The sequence below is a fragment of the Octopus sinensis genome, linkage group LG2 (assembly GCF_006345805.1).
Source record: "Octopus sinensis linkage group LG2, ASM634580v1, whole genome shotgun sequence".
Classification (NCBI taxonomy): domain Eukaryota; kingdom Metazoa; phylum Mollusca; class Cephalopoda; order Octopoda; family Octopodidae; genus Octopus; species Octopus sinensis.
This window is the reverse complement of record NC_042998.1, coordinates 22,462,581-22,477,850: the sequence shown is the minus strand read 5'-3', so window position 1 is coordinate 22,477,850 and position 15,270 is coordinate 22,462,581.

Below are 15,270 nucleotides of genomic sequence, written 5' to 3'. Positions count from 1 at the left end.
AGTCGATTTTACTTTTCCTCTTTTCGGGTTCGATGAAATAAGAGCTAATCAAGTACCGAGATCGATGTAATTGACATTCCCTCTCCTCAAAAAAAACTGATGGTCCTTTGTCAAAATTTGAATTCATTATCTCTTAGTGCTGAAAAAGCTGTGAACATCTCTTCTGTTTCAGATATAATCTTTCGATTTTCTACTAAAGGTACAAGGCCTGAAATGTTGGGGGAGGGGTCTTGTTGATTTCATCGACCTCAGTGCATAACTGATACTTAATTTATCAACCCCGAAAGTATAAAAGGCAAAGTCGATCCCGCGGCGGAATTTGAACTCAGAATGAAATACCTATTTCTTTACTACCCACAAGGGGCTAAACACAGAGAGGACAAACAAGGATGGACAAAAGGATTAAGTCGATTATATCGACCCCAGTGCGTAACTGGTACTTAATTTATAGACCCCGTAAAGATGAAAGGCAAAGTCGACCTCGGCGGAATTTGAACTCAGAACGTAACGGCAGACGAAATACCTATTTCTTTACTACCCACAAGGGACTAAACACAGAGGGGACAAACAAGGACAGACAAACGGATTAAGTCGATTACATCGACCCCAGTGCGTAACTGGTACTTATTTAATCGACCCCGAAAGGATGAAAGGCAAAGTGGACCTCGGCGGAATTTGAACTCAGAACGTAATGGCAGATGAAGTACCGCTGAGCATTTCGCCCGGCGTGCTAACGATTCTGCCAGCTCGCCGCCTTCGTTTGAGATATAATAAATCAGTAACTGCGTATCCTAGATTCACACATGTAACGATATGAATACTTCTGTTTTTGGTTTATCCCCAGTGCATCGATTTGGTAGACTTGACTTGATGTCGATGAATGCAACAGAAATTCTGTTTGATATTTCAAATGCAAAAATATTTATTTTCATCGTCAACAAAAGTATGTACTGTCCTTACTGTCAACCATAAAAAAGATGGTTACACCAGTTAAACCAACAGTTTGTGAGATGCTGCTGCGGTCGAGAATGACAGTAGTGAAAGGGGTCAGTTTAGCAGCAACACGCGTATGTCATCACTGCTTGCTAGTGGCAAAAGAATTCTGTATATTGTTGGGTTTTTTTATCAATGAAAAAGAAACGCATAAAAACAATTTGAAGATGAGATCCTGTTTTAGAGATGTCTGAGTGGTCAGTAACTGAAATCATCAATAATTGAACGAATCGCGTTCGTGTTAATACAGTGTTCTGTGCCAAATATCTGATTGGTCTGTAGCAAAAAATCATGACTGTTGAAACATAGCAGTCCAGTTTCGATTCCTCGGTGTTTTAGGATTATCATATATTCCAGCTACACACATTTTATTTCTCTTTTTAAACGCTAGAATGTAACAGCAGCGATTTGGCTACTAACCAAAGGTGATCGAGAAAGCGTCCTTTTTAACTTGTGCTCCTATAGTTTTCTAACCTGTGAAGGCGCATGGCTCAGTGGTTAGAGCGTCGAGCTTACGATCGTGGGGTTGTCAGTTCGATTGCCGGACCGGGCTGCGTATTGTGTTCTTGAGCAAGACACTTTATTTCACGTTGCTCCAGTTAACTCAGCTGTAGAAATGAGTTGCGATGTCTCTGGTGCCAAGTTGTATCAGCCTTTGCCGTTCCCTTGGATAACATCAGTGGTGCGGAGAGGGGAGACTGATATGCATTGGCAACTGCAGGCCTTCCATAAACAACCTTGCCAGGACTTGTACCTCGTAGGGTAATTTTCTAGGTGCAATCCCATGGTCATTCATGACCGAAGGAGGTCTCCCCTCCATTCTCCCATAGTTTTCTAACATACTGTTTTTACCCTACAGACTTAGAACTTCTATATATATATATATATGTATTTCTTTATTGCCCACAAGGGGCTAAACATAGAGGGGATAAACAAAGACAGACAAAGGGATTAAGTCAACTACATCGACCCCAGTGCGCAACTGGTACTTTATTTATCGACCCCGAAAGGATGAAAGGCAAAGTCGACCTCGGCGGTGTTTGAACCCAAAACGTAACGACAGACGAAATACTGCTGAGCATTTCGCCCGGCGTGCTAACGTTTCTGCCAGCTCGCATATATATATATATATATATATATATATATATATATATATATATATATATATATATATATATATATTATATATATAATATATATATATATATATATATATATATAATATATATACACGTACACGTACATATATGGATCTTGGTCACATATATATATACATTTGTGTGTGTATGTGAGAGAGAAACTCCCAAAGCGCGTCTTTACTCATGCAAACGAAGTGATATTCACATAAAATGCCCAACCATTAAGTAAAACTTAGACGTGGTTTATAGTCAAACGTGAAAGAAGTAAAACTAACGACAGACAGTCAGATAGACGCTTAGACATACAAATGAGAGAAAAAGTACTGAAACATGTAAAGTTTAGTTTATTTCTTAATTGGAAGCTGACATTTCACTCAGCCACTGCTTATTACCTTGACATGTTTCGTGTTTTGTTTTGTCTTTTTGTTGTTTTTTTTTCCATCAGCAAAGTATTGCTTCTCTGTAGGAGACAAAATTAGAAGAGAACGAATCACGAAATATATACATACAGAAACGTACATTAGTTGGCGTGGAAACATAGAATTCTTCAGAAATCAAATAATGTCGACACGCCATCTGCATGGAAAATAATAGGAACTAGGTGTTGGCAAATTTAATGTAGAGAGATTTTTAAAATCTAAACAAGAAGAAATAAACAGCGAGAAAAGATATGTTGGTCGATAACCAATATTATCTTTTCATTTTTCTGGTGTGTGCAAAGAAATAGCTACAGACATATTTCTGACATTTTTTTACAAGCTTCATAACTGAGATATAGCCTCTCCCAAGTATCAATGTTTGATTTTTTTTTTGTAATAAGTAATATTACATATTACTAAATAATTCTCTCATCTACTGTCGAGGGAAAGGAAATGGGATGCTGGGACATTCATATCTTTCCAAGAACTGGTAGTGATTTAATTAAAATGCAACAAAAAAAAAATAATAACCGGTCCTCGAAACCCGATCAAGGAAGCTTACCATTCCATCATACCATAGGCGTAGGGGTGGGTGTATGGTAAGTAGCTTGCTTACCAACTACATGGTTCCGGGTTCAGTCCCACTGCGTGACATCTTGGGCAAGTGTCTCCTACTGTAGCCTCGGGCCGACCAAAGCCTTGTGAAAGGATTTGGTAGACGGAAACTGAAAGAAGCCCGTCGTATGTATGCATATATATATATGTGTGTGTGTGTGGTGTGTGTGTGTGTGTGTGTGTGTATTTGTCCCCTAACATCGCTTGACAACCGATGATGGAGTGTTTACGTCCCCGTAACTTAGCGGTTCGACAAAAAGAGACCGATAGAATAAGTCCTAGGCTTACAAAGAATAAGTCCTGGTGTCGATTTGCTCGACTAAAGGCGGTGCTCTAGCATGGCCACAATCACACGACTGAAACAAGTAAAAGAGAAAAGAGTATTCCTATACATCGAAATAATATTTAGCGATTAAATACAATCGTCGCTTTGGCTCTCCTCAGAAAGATCTAGGTTATCTTCAACCTCAATGAAGTTCTATAATAAACAAGCTGAGCTATTCAGCGATGCCAGTGTGTCAAAATACTCTAAAACGTTTTTTTTTCTTATTCTTTTATGTTAAACTTAAACGACTTTAAGTATACCAAATCATTGTGGAGGTACTTTATATGTAAAAATATGTGAATAAATTTTTCATTTTAATGTAGATAATGCAATTCTTAATGCAGAAAACTTGAATGTTTTCCAATCGTTTATGTTATGTGAAGTTTTCGATATTATGTTTATTGTTAATCTTAATTTCGTTACTATAGAAAAGAAAATCTATGATTATGTTGATGAAATAATTTTTAAAAAATTTTTAGTGAATGAAAATTACTTGGAAGTGAAGGAGGGAATATATTGCTTTCAATATTCTACACTATTGTTCGTTAATATCTTCATTATCATACTCACAGTTCGTAAAATCTGAAAAATTTTCTGAATAAAAAAAAAATTGTAACGATAACGGTTAAGAATTCTAAGTAATTCTTTTCTTCTTGAATTTATAAAAGAAACAAACAATTTAATTTTAACTTCATTAACATAATCCTGATCTACATCTTCTGAACTGTGTCCCTGGAAAACTATTACTTAAAAAAATATGTATCATTTAGTTAAATTATAAGGAAAGGAAACCGTGGTAGGAGGACACTAAATTGTAGTTATAATTCGAAAAGACATCTCTTCAAAATTTCCTTATATAACTTATTAGTTTTTTTTCCACTCTGTTATATTTTCTCTTTTCCAAATGTAGTTGACATGTTTAAAACTAATGCTGTTTCAGTTTCCGCCTTTCAAGTTTTCTACTTGATGAAGTTGATAACCCATCATATCTAAATTAATTTATTAATTATATTAATCATGTTTTTACACTAACTACTGAAACAGCTGTAGAAATCAATTAAATTATTAATCATCTGTGAGATTTACACTTTTATGCTGTTTTGTTACTCTTTTCCCACACACACACACACACACACACACACACACACACACACACACACACACACACACACGCACACACACGTATATATTTTAGGCGGCGAGCTGGCAGAAACGTTAGCGCGCCGGGCGAAATGCGTAGCCGTATTTCATCTGTCGTTACGTTCCGAGTTCAAATTCCGCCGAGGTCGACTTTGCTTTTCATCCTTTCGGGGTCGATAAATTAAGAACCAGTTACGCACTGGGGTCGATGTAATCGACTTAATCCGTTTGTCAGTCCTTGTTTGTCCCCTCTGTGTTTAGCTCCTTGTGGGTAGTAAAGAAATATATATGTTTTAGAGTTTGTTTCTTTTTTCGGATATATAAACTACAGACGATTCCTTACGTACCCCGGTCGTAGAGTATTTTACGAATGGCCGCCACGTGGTTTGTGTTCAATAGCTTTACAGCTGGTTGTGTGCCTTTATATAAACGCGAAAGCTACTGTTTCTCGGATACTATGGAGAAAGCTTTCCATCACATCTATCGAATTACTTCGTTTGTAACATGAATAATGAGTTTCATGGACTCGGTTTTGTTAGTAAGTGAGATTAACGACAAGTTTAATTATATTTTCTCCATTTCCGTGACTTCCACACAGTTAGCGTTCGCTAGATTAGGAACAAGTGATCCAGAGATCGAGGTGTAGGAAGAAAGTTAGCTTCAAGCAATCCGTAGTAAATATTAAAAAATAACTTTCAGGAACAAAAGTGGTTTACCGGAAGGTTGTAGATTGTTTTCGTATCGAAGTACGATAACCCGAAAAAGGCTCTTTTTATATTTCACGGTAGGCGACTAAGGTTTCCGGGTGTGCGAATAAGAATACAAGAGTTAAGGACCGGAGTAGATAAGATCTGGGTTATATATGTTTCATAGCGAGCGGAACCTCGGAAGTGGTAAATATCTAAGCGAAGTGTATACCCCAGGCCACTCTTCGGGCCAAGGATACCTTGCTTAAATGAAAGTTTACATTGTCACTTCCCCATCTTCTTCCCTTCACATTATTTTTTCTAATACCACTCACCTTGCTTATTTTTGTGATTCAACCGAAACACCCCTATTGAATACTACCGGTCAGATGACCTTGCTTAAGTTCTTCATTCTCTCTTGCTTTCTTCATGCACACTTTTTTCTCCCACTTGATCAAAAATATTTCCTCACCCTCTCCCCTCCACATTATCTTTTTTTTCAACTACCACTCCCCTCGCTTACTTCTATGATTCGACCAAAACGGCTCCATTGAATATTACCAGTCAAATGATCTTGCTTAAATTCCTCCTTCTTCTCATTCCCTTATCTTGTTCTTTTCTTTTTTCCTTCCTTTAATCCTTATTTCTCTCTACATTTATATTCTCCACACCTGTTGTGCTCTCTACACATTCTGATTGAATCTTCCATGCATCAACATGTGCCTCCTTGTGACAATGTAAACTTTCATTTAACCAGGACATCCTTGGCCAGAAGAATAGTCTGCGGTATACACCTCGCCTGGATATTTACCATTTCTGAGATTCCGCTGGCTATGAAACATATGTAGTCCAGATCTTATCCACTCCATCCCTAACTCGTGTGTGTGTGTACACACACATACACACACGCACAAACACACACACACACACGAGATGGATGCTGGAAAGTTCCTGGTTTTGGGTAAAAGAAAATACAGGAGTATCAGTTAATTATGGTTTTATTCAACATATACCTCTAGCAGATTCACACACTTATTGCAACGGTCCTTCAGTTTTTCTAAGCTTTCTAAAATCACTCGGAAGATTGAGCATCCAGCTAGACCTTTAGTGATACCTTTAAACCAATAACTTTTCATTACCTTCTCATATGTACACACACATACACACACACGCACACACACAGCACCCCATACACACAGACACACGCACACACAAATGCATGAATGTTGGTATATGAAGTGAACACTTTACTTCATGTGATCGTCTTGCAAATTTTTTAAGACACTAGGATATTTTCCTACTTTCCTTAACATGAAACTAATAGCAGCCTTAATTCACATACAAAGAAATTATATCCACCAATGCGGTGCTGAGCACTCATTTTCATCGTTCCACATTTTCGTATATATATGGGGCTGTTTCAGTGCAAAGAGACCAACAATAAATGTCCAAAAATTTTTATTTATTCATTTCGATCATTATAAAAATTCAGTCTGATTCATAGAGTATCATTCTTGAATATTTCATATTTATAAACAAGCCGAAATTCAAAACATGATATTTGAAAATGCATACTAACTTTTCACATATATTGATTTTAAATGAGGTATTTTAAACCAAACAATAGTCCAAGATATACAAGACAGCAAGCTGCTGGAATCGTTACCGTGCCGGGCAAAATGATTAGTGGGTATTTCTAACTTTCGTTCTGTGTTTAAATACCGTTGGGGGCCGACTTTGTCTTTTGTCCTTTCAGTGCCGATAAAATAAGTATCATTTGAGCACAGATGGCGATGTAACTAACTTAAACTTTTACCGAAAATTGCTAACTTTGTGGTAAAATTTGAAACCAATATTCCAAGATATACTTATTTCTTTATTAACCACAAGGGGCTAAACATAGAGGGGACAAACAAGGACAGACATAGGTATTAAGTCGATTACATCGACCCCAGTGCGTAACTGGTACTTAATTTATCGACCCCGAAATGATGAAAGGCAAAGTCGACCTCGGCGGAATTTGAACTCACAACGTAACGGCAGACGAAATACCGCTAGGCATTTCGCCTGGCGTGCTAACGTTTCTGCCAGCTCGCCGCCTGTGTTTAAATACCGTTGGGGGCCGACTTTGTCTTTTGTCCTTTCAGTGCCGATAAAATAAGTATCATTTGAGCACAGATGGCGATGTAACTAACTTAAACTTTTACCGAAAATTGCTAACTTTGTGGTAAAATTTGAAACCAATATTCCAAGATATACTTATTTCTTTATTAACCACAAGGGGCTAAACATAGAGGGGACAAACAAGGACAGACATAGGTATTAAGTCGATTACATCGACCCCAGTGCGTAACTGGTACTTAATTTATCGACCCCGAAAGGATGAAAGGCAAAGTCGACCTCGGCGGAATTTGAACTCACAACGTAACGGCAGACGAAATACCGCTAGGCATTTCGCCTGGCGTGCTAACGTTTCTGCCAGCTCGCCGCCTGTGTTTAAATACCGTTGGGGGCCGACTTTGTCTTTTGTCCTTTCAGTGCCGATAAAATAAGTATCATTTGAGCACAGATGGCGATGTAACTAACTTAAACTTTTACCGAAAATTGCTAACTTTGTGGTAAAATTTGAAACCAATATCCAAGATATACTTATTTCTTTATTAACCACAAGGGGCTAAACATAGAGGGGACAAACAAGGACAGACATAGGTATTAAGTCGATTACATCGACCCCAGTGCGTAACTGGTACTTAATTTATCGACCCCGAAAGGATGAAAGGCAAAGTCGACCTCGGCGGAATTTGAACTCACAACGTAACGGCAGACGAAATACCGCTAGGCATTTCGCCTGGCGTGCTAACGTTTCTGCCAGCTCGCCGCCTGTGTTTAAATACCTATTTCTTTATTACCCACAAGGGGCTAAACACAGAGGGGACAAACAAGGACAGACATAGGTATTAAGTCGATTATATCGACCCCAGTGCGGAACTGGTACTTAATTTATCGACCCCGAAAGGATGAAAGGCAAAGTCGACCTCGGCGGAATTTGAACTCAGAACGTAACGACAGACGAAATACCGCTAAGCATTTCATCCGGCGTGCTAACGTTTCTGCCAGCTCGCCGCCTGTGTTTAAATACCGTTGGGGGCCGACTTTGTCTTTTGTCCTTTCAGTGCCGATAAAATAAGTATCATTTGAGCACAGATGGCGATGTAACTAACTTAAACTTTTACCGAAAATTGCTAACTTTGTGGTAAAATTTGAAACCAATATTCCAAGATATACTGAGTATACAGTGTCATATAAGAAAAATGAGAGATAAAATGTGTGTGTGAAAGCGTGGAATATATAGAATCAGTGTGAGGCACAGAGAGAAGAAGAGACACAAAATGAAAGAGATTCACAAGAAACGAAATAAAAAGGAAAACAGAGTTTGACACTGAAACGATGTTACACATCACATTCCGACATCTACTCTTTTATTACTCCATTAGTAAGCTTGTCTTGTGTGCTACTTTCGATTCTTTGTAAAATCTATCGCAATTCACCTGTGTAATTTAATTCACTTTTAATTTCAATGCAATTGATTTGAATGTTACAATTTCCAGCAATTTCTCTTCTTTGTGTCTGTAGAAAATTAATACCGAAAACAGATTGATGGAAAGAAACAGTAAAAACATTTAGATGTTTGCATCTGGGAAAGAAAAGGAATAGAAATTGTTGACAGTAAGAACGAGCTTTGAACGTCAATAACCAAGAGCTAAGGGAAGGGAGCAACGTCTAGCACTGCGGTAAGCGGTGATGATAAAGTATATTGGATATGAACAGATCTGATGCTATCCCCCTTTTATAGGCGACTTGATGGGACAGAAGCAGAAAGACTACAGTAGTGATAGAATATGCTGAGGTCCAGCTTTGTCCCTTGTTACACGAGCAGCAAGGGGAGAAGAGAGATGAGACGGTCGGACAGTGTTAGATAAAATGCTTTGTCATATCCCTTTACGACAGTGAGTTCAAACCCTAGCAGACTCCACTTAACTCGAGGGTCTCCAGTGTCGAGGATTATACATTGCAGCAGAGTACGGAATTCGATCCATTCGATTGTACACTTCCCTCAAAATTTTAATCTTTTGTTCCTACGCCATAAAAAACAATAAATTAATACTACAATTAAGGATTTTTTTCTTAGCATATTTTGGAACAAAAGAGTAGAAATGGGTATAACTTCTGATAAGTATGAGATTATTCAAGAGATAATCCTAGCATAAGATAAAATTCCTTGAACATAAATTTTAATGATGAAAACTGAAGAATATGGAGAAAAAAAGATAGGTAAAGAAATACAAAACAAGTAAAATATATAAACCTTGATGTATTTAGTAAATTATACATTTTTGTTTCCTTCGGCATTGAAGCTCAGATTGTCAGATTTAATTCCACATTAGATATGTGTGTGAGTGAATGTATGTATGTGTGTGTGTGTATGTGTGTGTGGGTATGTGTGTGTGGGTATGTGTGTGTGTGTGTGTGTGTGTATGCATGTGTGTGTGTGTGTATGCATGTATGTATGTATGTATGTGTGTGTGTATGCATGTATGTGTATGCATGCATGTATGTGTATGCATGCATGTATGTGTATGCATGCATGTATGTGTATGCATGTGTGTGTGTATGCATGTGTGTGTGTATGTGTGTGCATGTATGTATGTGTATGCATGTATGTATGTATGTGTATGCATGTATGTGTATGTGCATACGTATGTATATGTGTGTGCTTGTATATATATATATATATATATATATATATATATACACACACACACACACATATATATACATACAGGTGTGTGTGCATATGTATATGTAAGAAACGAACCGTTAGGTTACTTATACAAGGAGTGCATCAAACGTTTACAAAATCTCATATCTATTGTCTGTGCAGTCAACGACTCTAACAATCTTATTTTTAAGTTACTAAAAAATATGGGATCTAAATATCAGCATCTCTTTTCTTCCTTGTTTTAACCATCCTCCTTTTTCTTTCATATTTATCTATTTATTTGTTTGTATATTCATTTCTTCATATATTTTTTGAAACTTTCAATAATTATGGTCTTTGATGTGACAGGGTAGAAGGAACATTATTCCATGATGTGAATATTTTTCAGCTATATGTTTCGTTAATACCATTACATATATAAAGATATATATATATAATTTCGTTAATACCATTAAATCTTTAAATATATATATATATAATATATATATTATATATATATAATGTTATATTGTATTATAATATAATATATATATTACATTATATATATATATATATATATATATATATATATAATGTTATATTGTATTATAATATAATATATTATATTACATTATATATATATATATATATATATATATTATATATATAATGTTATATTGTATTATATATAATATAATATATTATATTATATATATATTATATTATATATATATAATATAATATATATATTATATTATATATATAATATAATATATTATATTACATTATATATATATATATATACACATTATATATATAATGTTATATTGTATTATAATATAATATATTATATTACATTATATATATATATATATATATATATATATATATATATTATATATTATATATAATATAATATATTATATTACATTATATATATATATATATTATATATATAATGTTATATTGTATTATAATATAATATATTATATTACATTATATATATATATATATACACATTATATATATAATGTTATATTGTATTATAATATATTATATATATAATATATATATTATATATATGTGTGTGTGTGTGTATGTGTGTGTGTATGTGTTATACATACAGGCATAGAGCTATTAATTTCTATTTCTAGCCTGAAGCAATATAACTTTGCAAAAAAAGAGAAGAGGTATTGATATATGTAGTAAAGATTGACATGCATTTGCTGTAGTACTTGGTGAAGAGATATTACTTTTATGATAGTTCTCGCAGTACGCTAGAGTAAATCTTCTAGCATGAATACATTTATATGGATGTTTGAAAGACATGATTCATATAAGATAAAGTGAAACATTATTTACGTTCATCGTTTAAGGATAATCACATTTCCATGGACGGTTTTCTTTTAATGCGATTAAAAGTAGAGAGGAAACCGGTTAGGGAGAATTTAAATCGAGCCAACTTAATATTTTTTTTTACACAATTCTGAATTGTAAGTACCTAAGCATTTGTGGGGTACAATTGTGCTGAGAAAATAACGAACCCTTAATATTAGTTTCAAATTTTGGAAGCATTCTGAGGAGGTGGTAAGACGATTAAATCGACCCCTAATGTTCAACTGCTACCTGTTTTACCAACCCCGAAAGGGTGAAAGGCAAAATCATTCTGCAAGTCACCGCGTTTCTGAAATTGTTATATTAAAGAGTCGTTGATGGCGGCGGGCTGACAAAACAGTTACCGTGAAGGGCAAAATGCTTAGCAAGCATTTCTTCCAACTTTGCGCTCTGATTTCAAATGTCACCGGAGTCGACTTTGCATTTCATCCTTTCGGAGTCGATAAAATAAGTACCAGCTGAGCAGTTGGATTGATTTAATCGACTTACCCCCCCCCACCCTTGAAACAAATGGTCTTGTGTTAAAATTTGAAGCCAATATCACTACCGCACATGTATGATATTTCTAACAGATGTAGTTCATACAAAAAACATACGCACTCACGCAGACAAGAGGGCCGTAGTGAAAGTAATGTCAAAATGGGTATCACTTTTTTATTAACTGATGCGGTTCGTTCAAATTGCACATGTAGTTGAGTATCATTACTTTCAAATTAACTCTTTTACCTGTTCCATTTTTCCATTGCTGGCAAATAATCGCTCCGAGCAGAAGCAACGTGGCGTTATCGAATTCTTAACCAAAGAGGAGTAAAAGCCGTTGGATAACCATAGGTTATAGGCTGCTTATGGAGGCGATGCCATTGACAAAAGAAATATGCACAGATGAATGAAAAAGTTTAAAGGAGGAGAAATATTCAAGATTAACAAAGCAGTTGGAGGCCATCAACTGCAATCGCTAACATTAATCGCCAGCGTGTGAATGAATTAATTCGCATTGTCTAAGTCACAATCCGCGAGCTGGTTACACGACGAAAATTTGGCCACAATGTATTACAGAAGATGGCAAAAGTCTCTGGATATTGGAAATTATGTACAAAGTGGTTACCACAGCAACTTAGATTTATAGGAGAGTAATATGGCAGTCTGCTCTGCTATACAGGAAGTGTTTGAAGCCAACAGAAACACGTTATTTTTTCCGATCTCATGATAGAAAATGAAATATGACCATAATCCTATGATAATGAAACGAAACTCAGTTCATGGAATGACATAACATCTCTTCTCCAAGGTGTAAGATGTTCAAGAGCTAATGATCGTCACAAAAATTATGTTAAATGCAGTTTATGGTGATAAGGATGTCATTCCCTTTGATTTTTAGGAACGTATCAGCACCTGGAAAAGTGAAAGACACAGAAAGTCATTGTAACTATCTTTTTGGACGGGAACAGCATCATTTTCTTGTATCAGCACCTGGAAAGGTGAAAGACACAGAACGTCATAGTAACTATCTTTCTGGATGGGGACGGCATCATTTTCTTTGATTTTCTGGAACTTCAATGTACAATGAACAGCGCACGGTACATTGAGACATTCAATAAATTTAATGAAACCATCAAGAGAAAGAAACCGAACAAGGATATGAAAACGATCCTATTTTATCATAACAATGTTCGACCACACTCATCTTGGGCTAGAAGTCAGTCAATCGAATAACTGAGTTTGGCATGTGGTCTTCTATCCACTGCACAGCCCAGATCTGGAGTTCTCCAGCTTCCATCTGCTTGGTTCCTGACAAATAGTCTTCTGAGACGAAGATTTGATGGCACAGACGAGATTAAAGTGGCAGGGGAGAAATGGATACAACAGTGCACACATTTAACTTTTTTAAAGAGAATTCTTGAGTTGGGTTCAGCGATGGCACAAATGCATGGGTTACGATGGAGACTGTGTTGAGGAGTTGTACTTTTGCACAGAGAAAGAGTAACTCCACTAATCTTTGCAGATTGAACGACGTGTTTTGGTTAATAAAATGGTTATTTTTATAGTTATACCCACTTTTGCTTTACCTGAAGTACAATCACAACTGTGGTGTATATGCATATACATACCTGTGTATGTATGTGTGTGTGAGCACGCGTGGTTGTGCACGTTGTCTGTATATGTGTGTGCGTAAGTATGTGTATTTGTATGTTCGGGGTGTGCAGAGGAGAGCGTTCTACATGGGGCATTTAGTCTGCAAGTAATAGCAACTAAAACTCCTTGGCTGTGTGGTAAGTAGCTTGCTTACGAACCACATGGTTCCGGGTTTAGACTCATTGCGTGGCACCTTGGGCAAGTGTCTTCTACTATAGCCCCGGGCCGACCAAAGCCTTGTGAGTGGATTTAGTAAATGGAAACTGAAAGAAGCTCGTCGTATATATGCATGTATGAGTGTGTGTGTATATGTTTGTGTGTCTGTGTTTGTCCCCCCTCCAACATCGCTTGACAACCGATGCTGGTGTGTTTACCTCCCCGTAACTTAGCGGTTCGGCAAAAGACACCAATAGAATAAGTACTTGGCTTACAAAGAATAAGTCCTGGGGTCGATTTGCTCGACTAAAGGCGGTGCTCCAGCATGGCCACGGTCAAATGACTGAAACATGTAAAAGTGTAATAGTGTTAAAAGACAGTGGAACAGGTAGACATAAGATTTATCCAAGACAACTCTAAAAGAACAAAACGAGGAACTGAAGAACACCTTAGAATATACGTCTGGTGGATCTGAGTTCGCCTAGCGTTAGGAAACAACAACAACAACAGCAACAATATCTGCTTTCTAGAATTAGGTTAAACACAACTAAATTTTACTTTTCGACTTACCCTACGGTAATACTCCGGTATATATTGTTAGAGACCAAAGTAGAACAAATAATTATTGGGTGTTTAATCAAATATTGTAAAGAAAATTTACTTTACTTCGGTACATGGACGGAAATACCTGCCTTTTAATTTTCTTTAAGAGTGTCTAACTGTTTTAGCCAAACTAAGTTTTATAAATATTTAATTAAGAGTTAAAACTTAAGTACAAACATGCAATTATAAACAGTTGTTCATAGCCCGTTTTGTTTCGTTTTGTTTTGAAACACTTAAAACTGTAAACAGTTTCAAATAAAAAAGATAATATATTTTGTTGTTTGAATAGGATTTTCACATTTTTGACATTTATAGTTGTAAAGAAAATAATGATGTTCACACGTTTTAAAATAACGACACGACAAACTGATCGACATATTGTCTTTGTTGAGCGTATACATACGTATAATTGGAAACATAGGTTAGTGTGCGTGTGTGTGTGTGTGTGTGTGTGTATATATATGTATATATATACGCGTGAAGGCGCATGGCTTAGTGGTTAGGGCATTCGGCTCACGATTGCAAGATCGTGAGTTCGATTCCCGGCGACGCGTTGTGTCCTTGGGTAAGGCACTTTATTTCACGTTGCTCCAGTCCACTCAGCTGACAAAAATGAGTAGTACCTGTATTTCAAAGGGCCGGCCTTGTCACACTCTGTGACACACTGAATTTCCCTGAGAACTACGTTATCGGTACGCGTGTCTATGGATTGCTCAGTCACTTACACGTTAATTTTACGAGCAGGCTGTTTCGTTGATCATATCAGCTGGGACCCTCGTCGTCATAACCGACGGAGTGCTCGCCCCCTCTCTCTCTCTCTCTCTCTCTCTCTCTATATATATATATATATATATATACATACAACTTACAAATAAGGGCAAACGAAAAATTTCTAATGCCAAATATG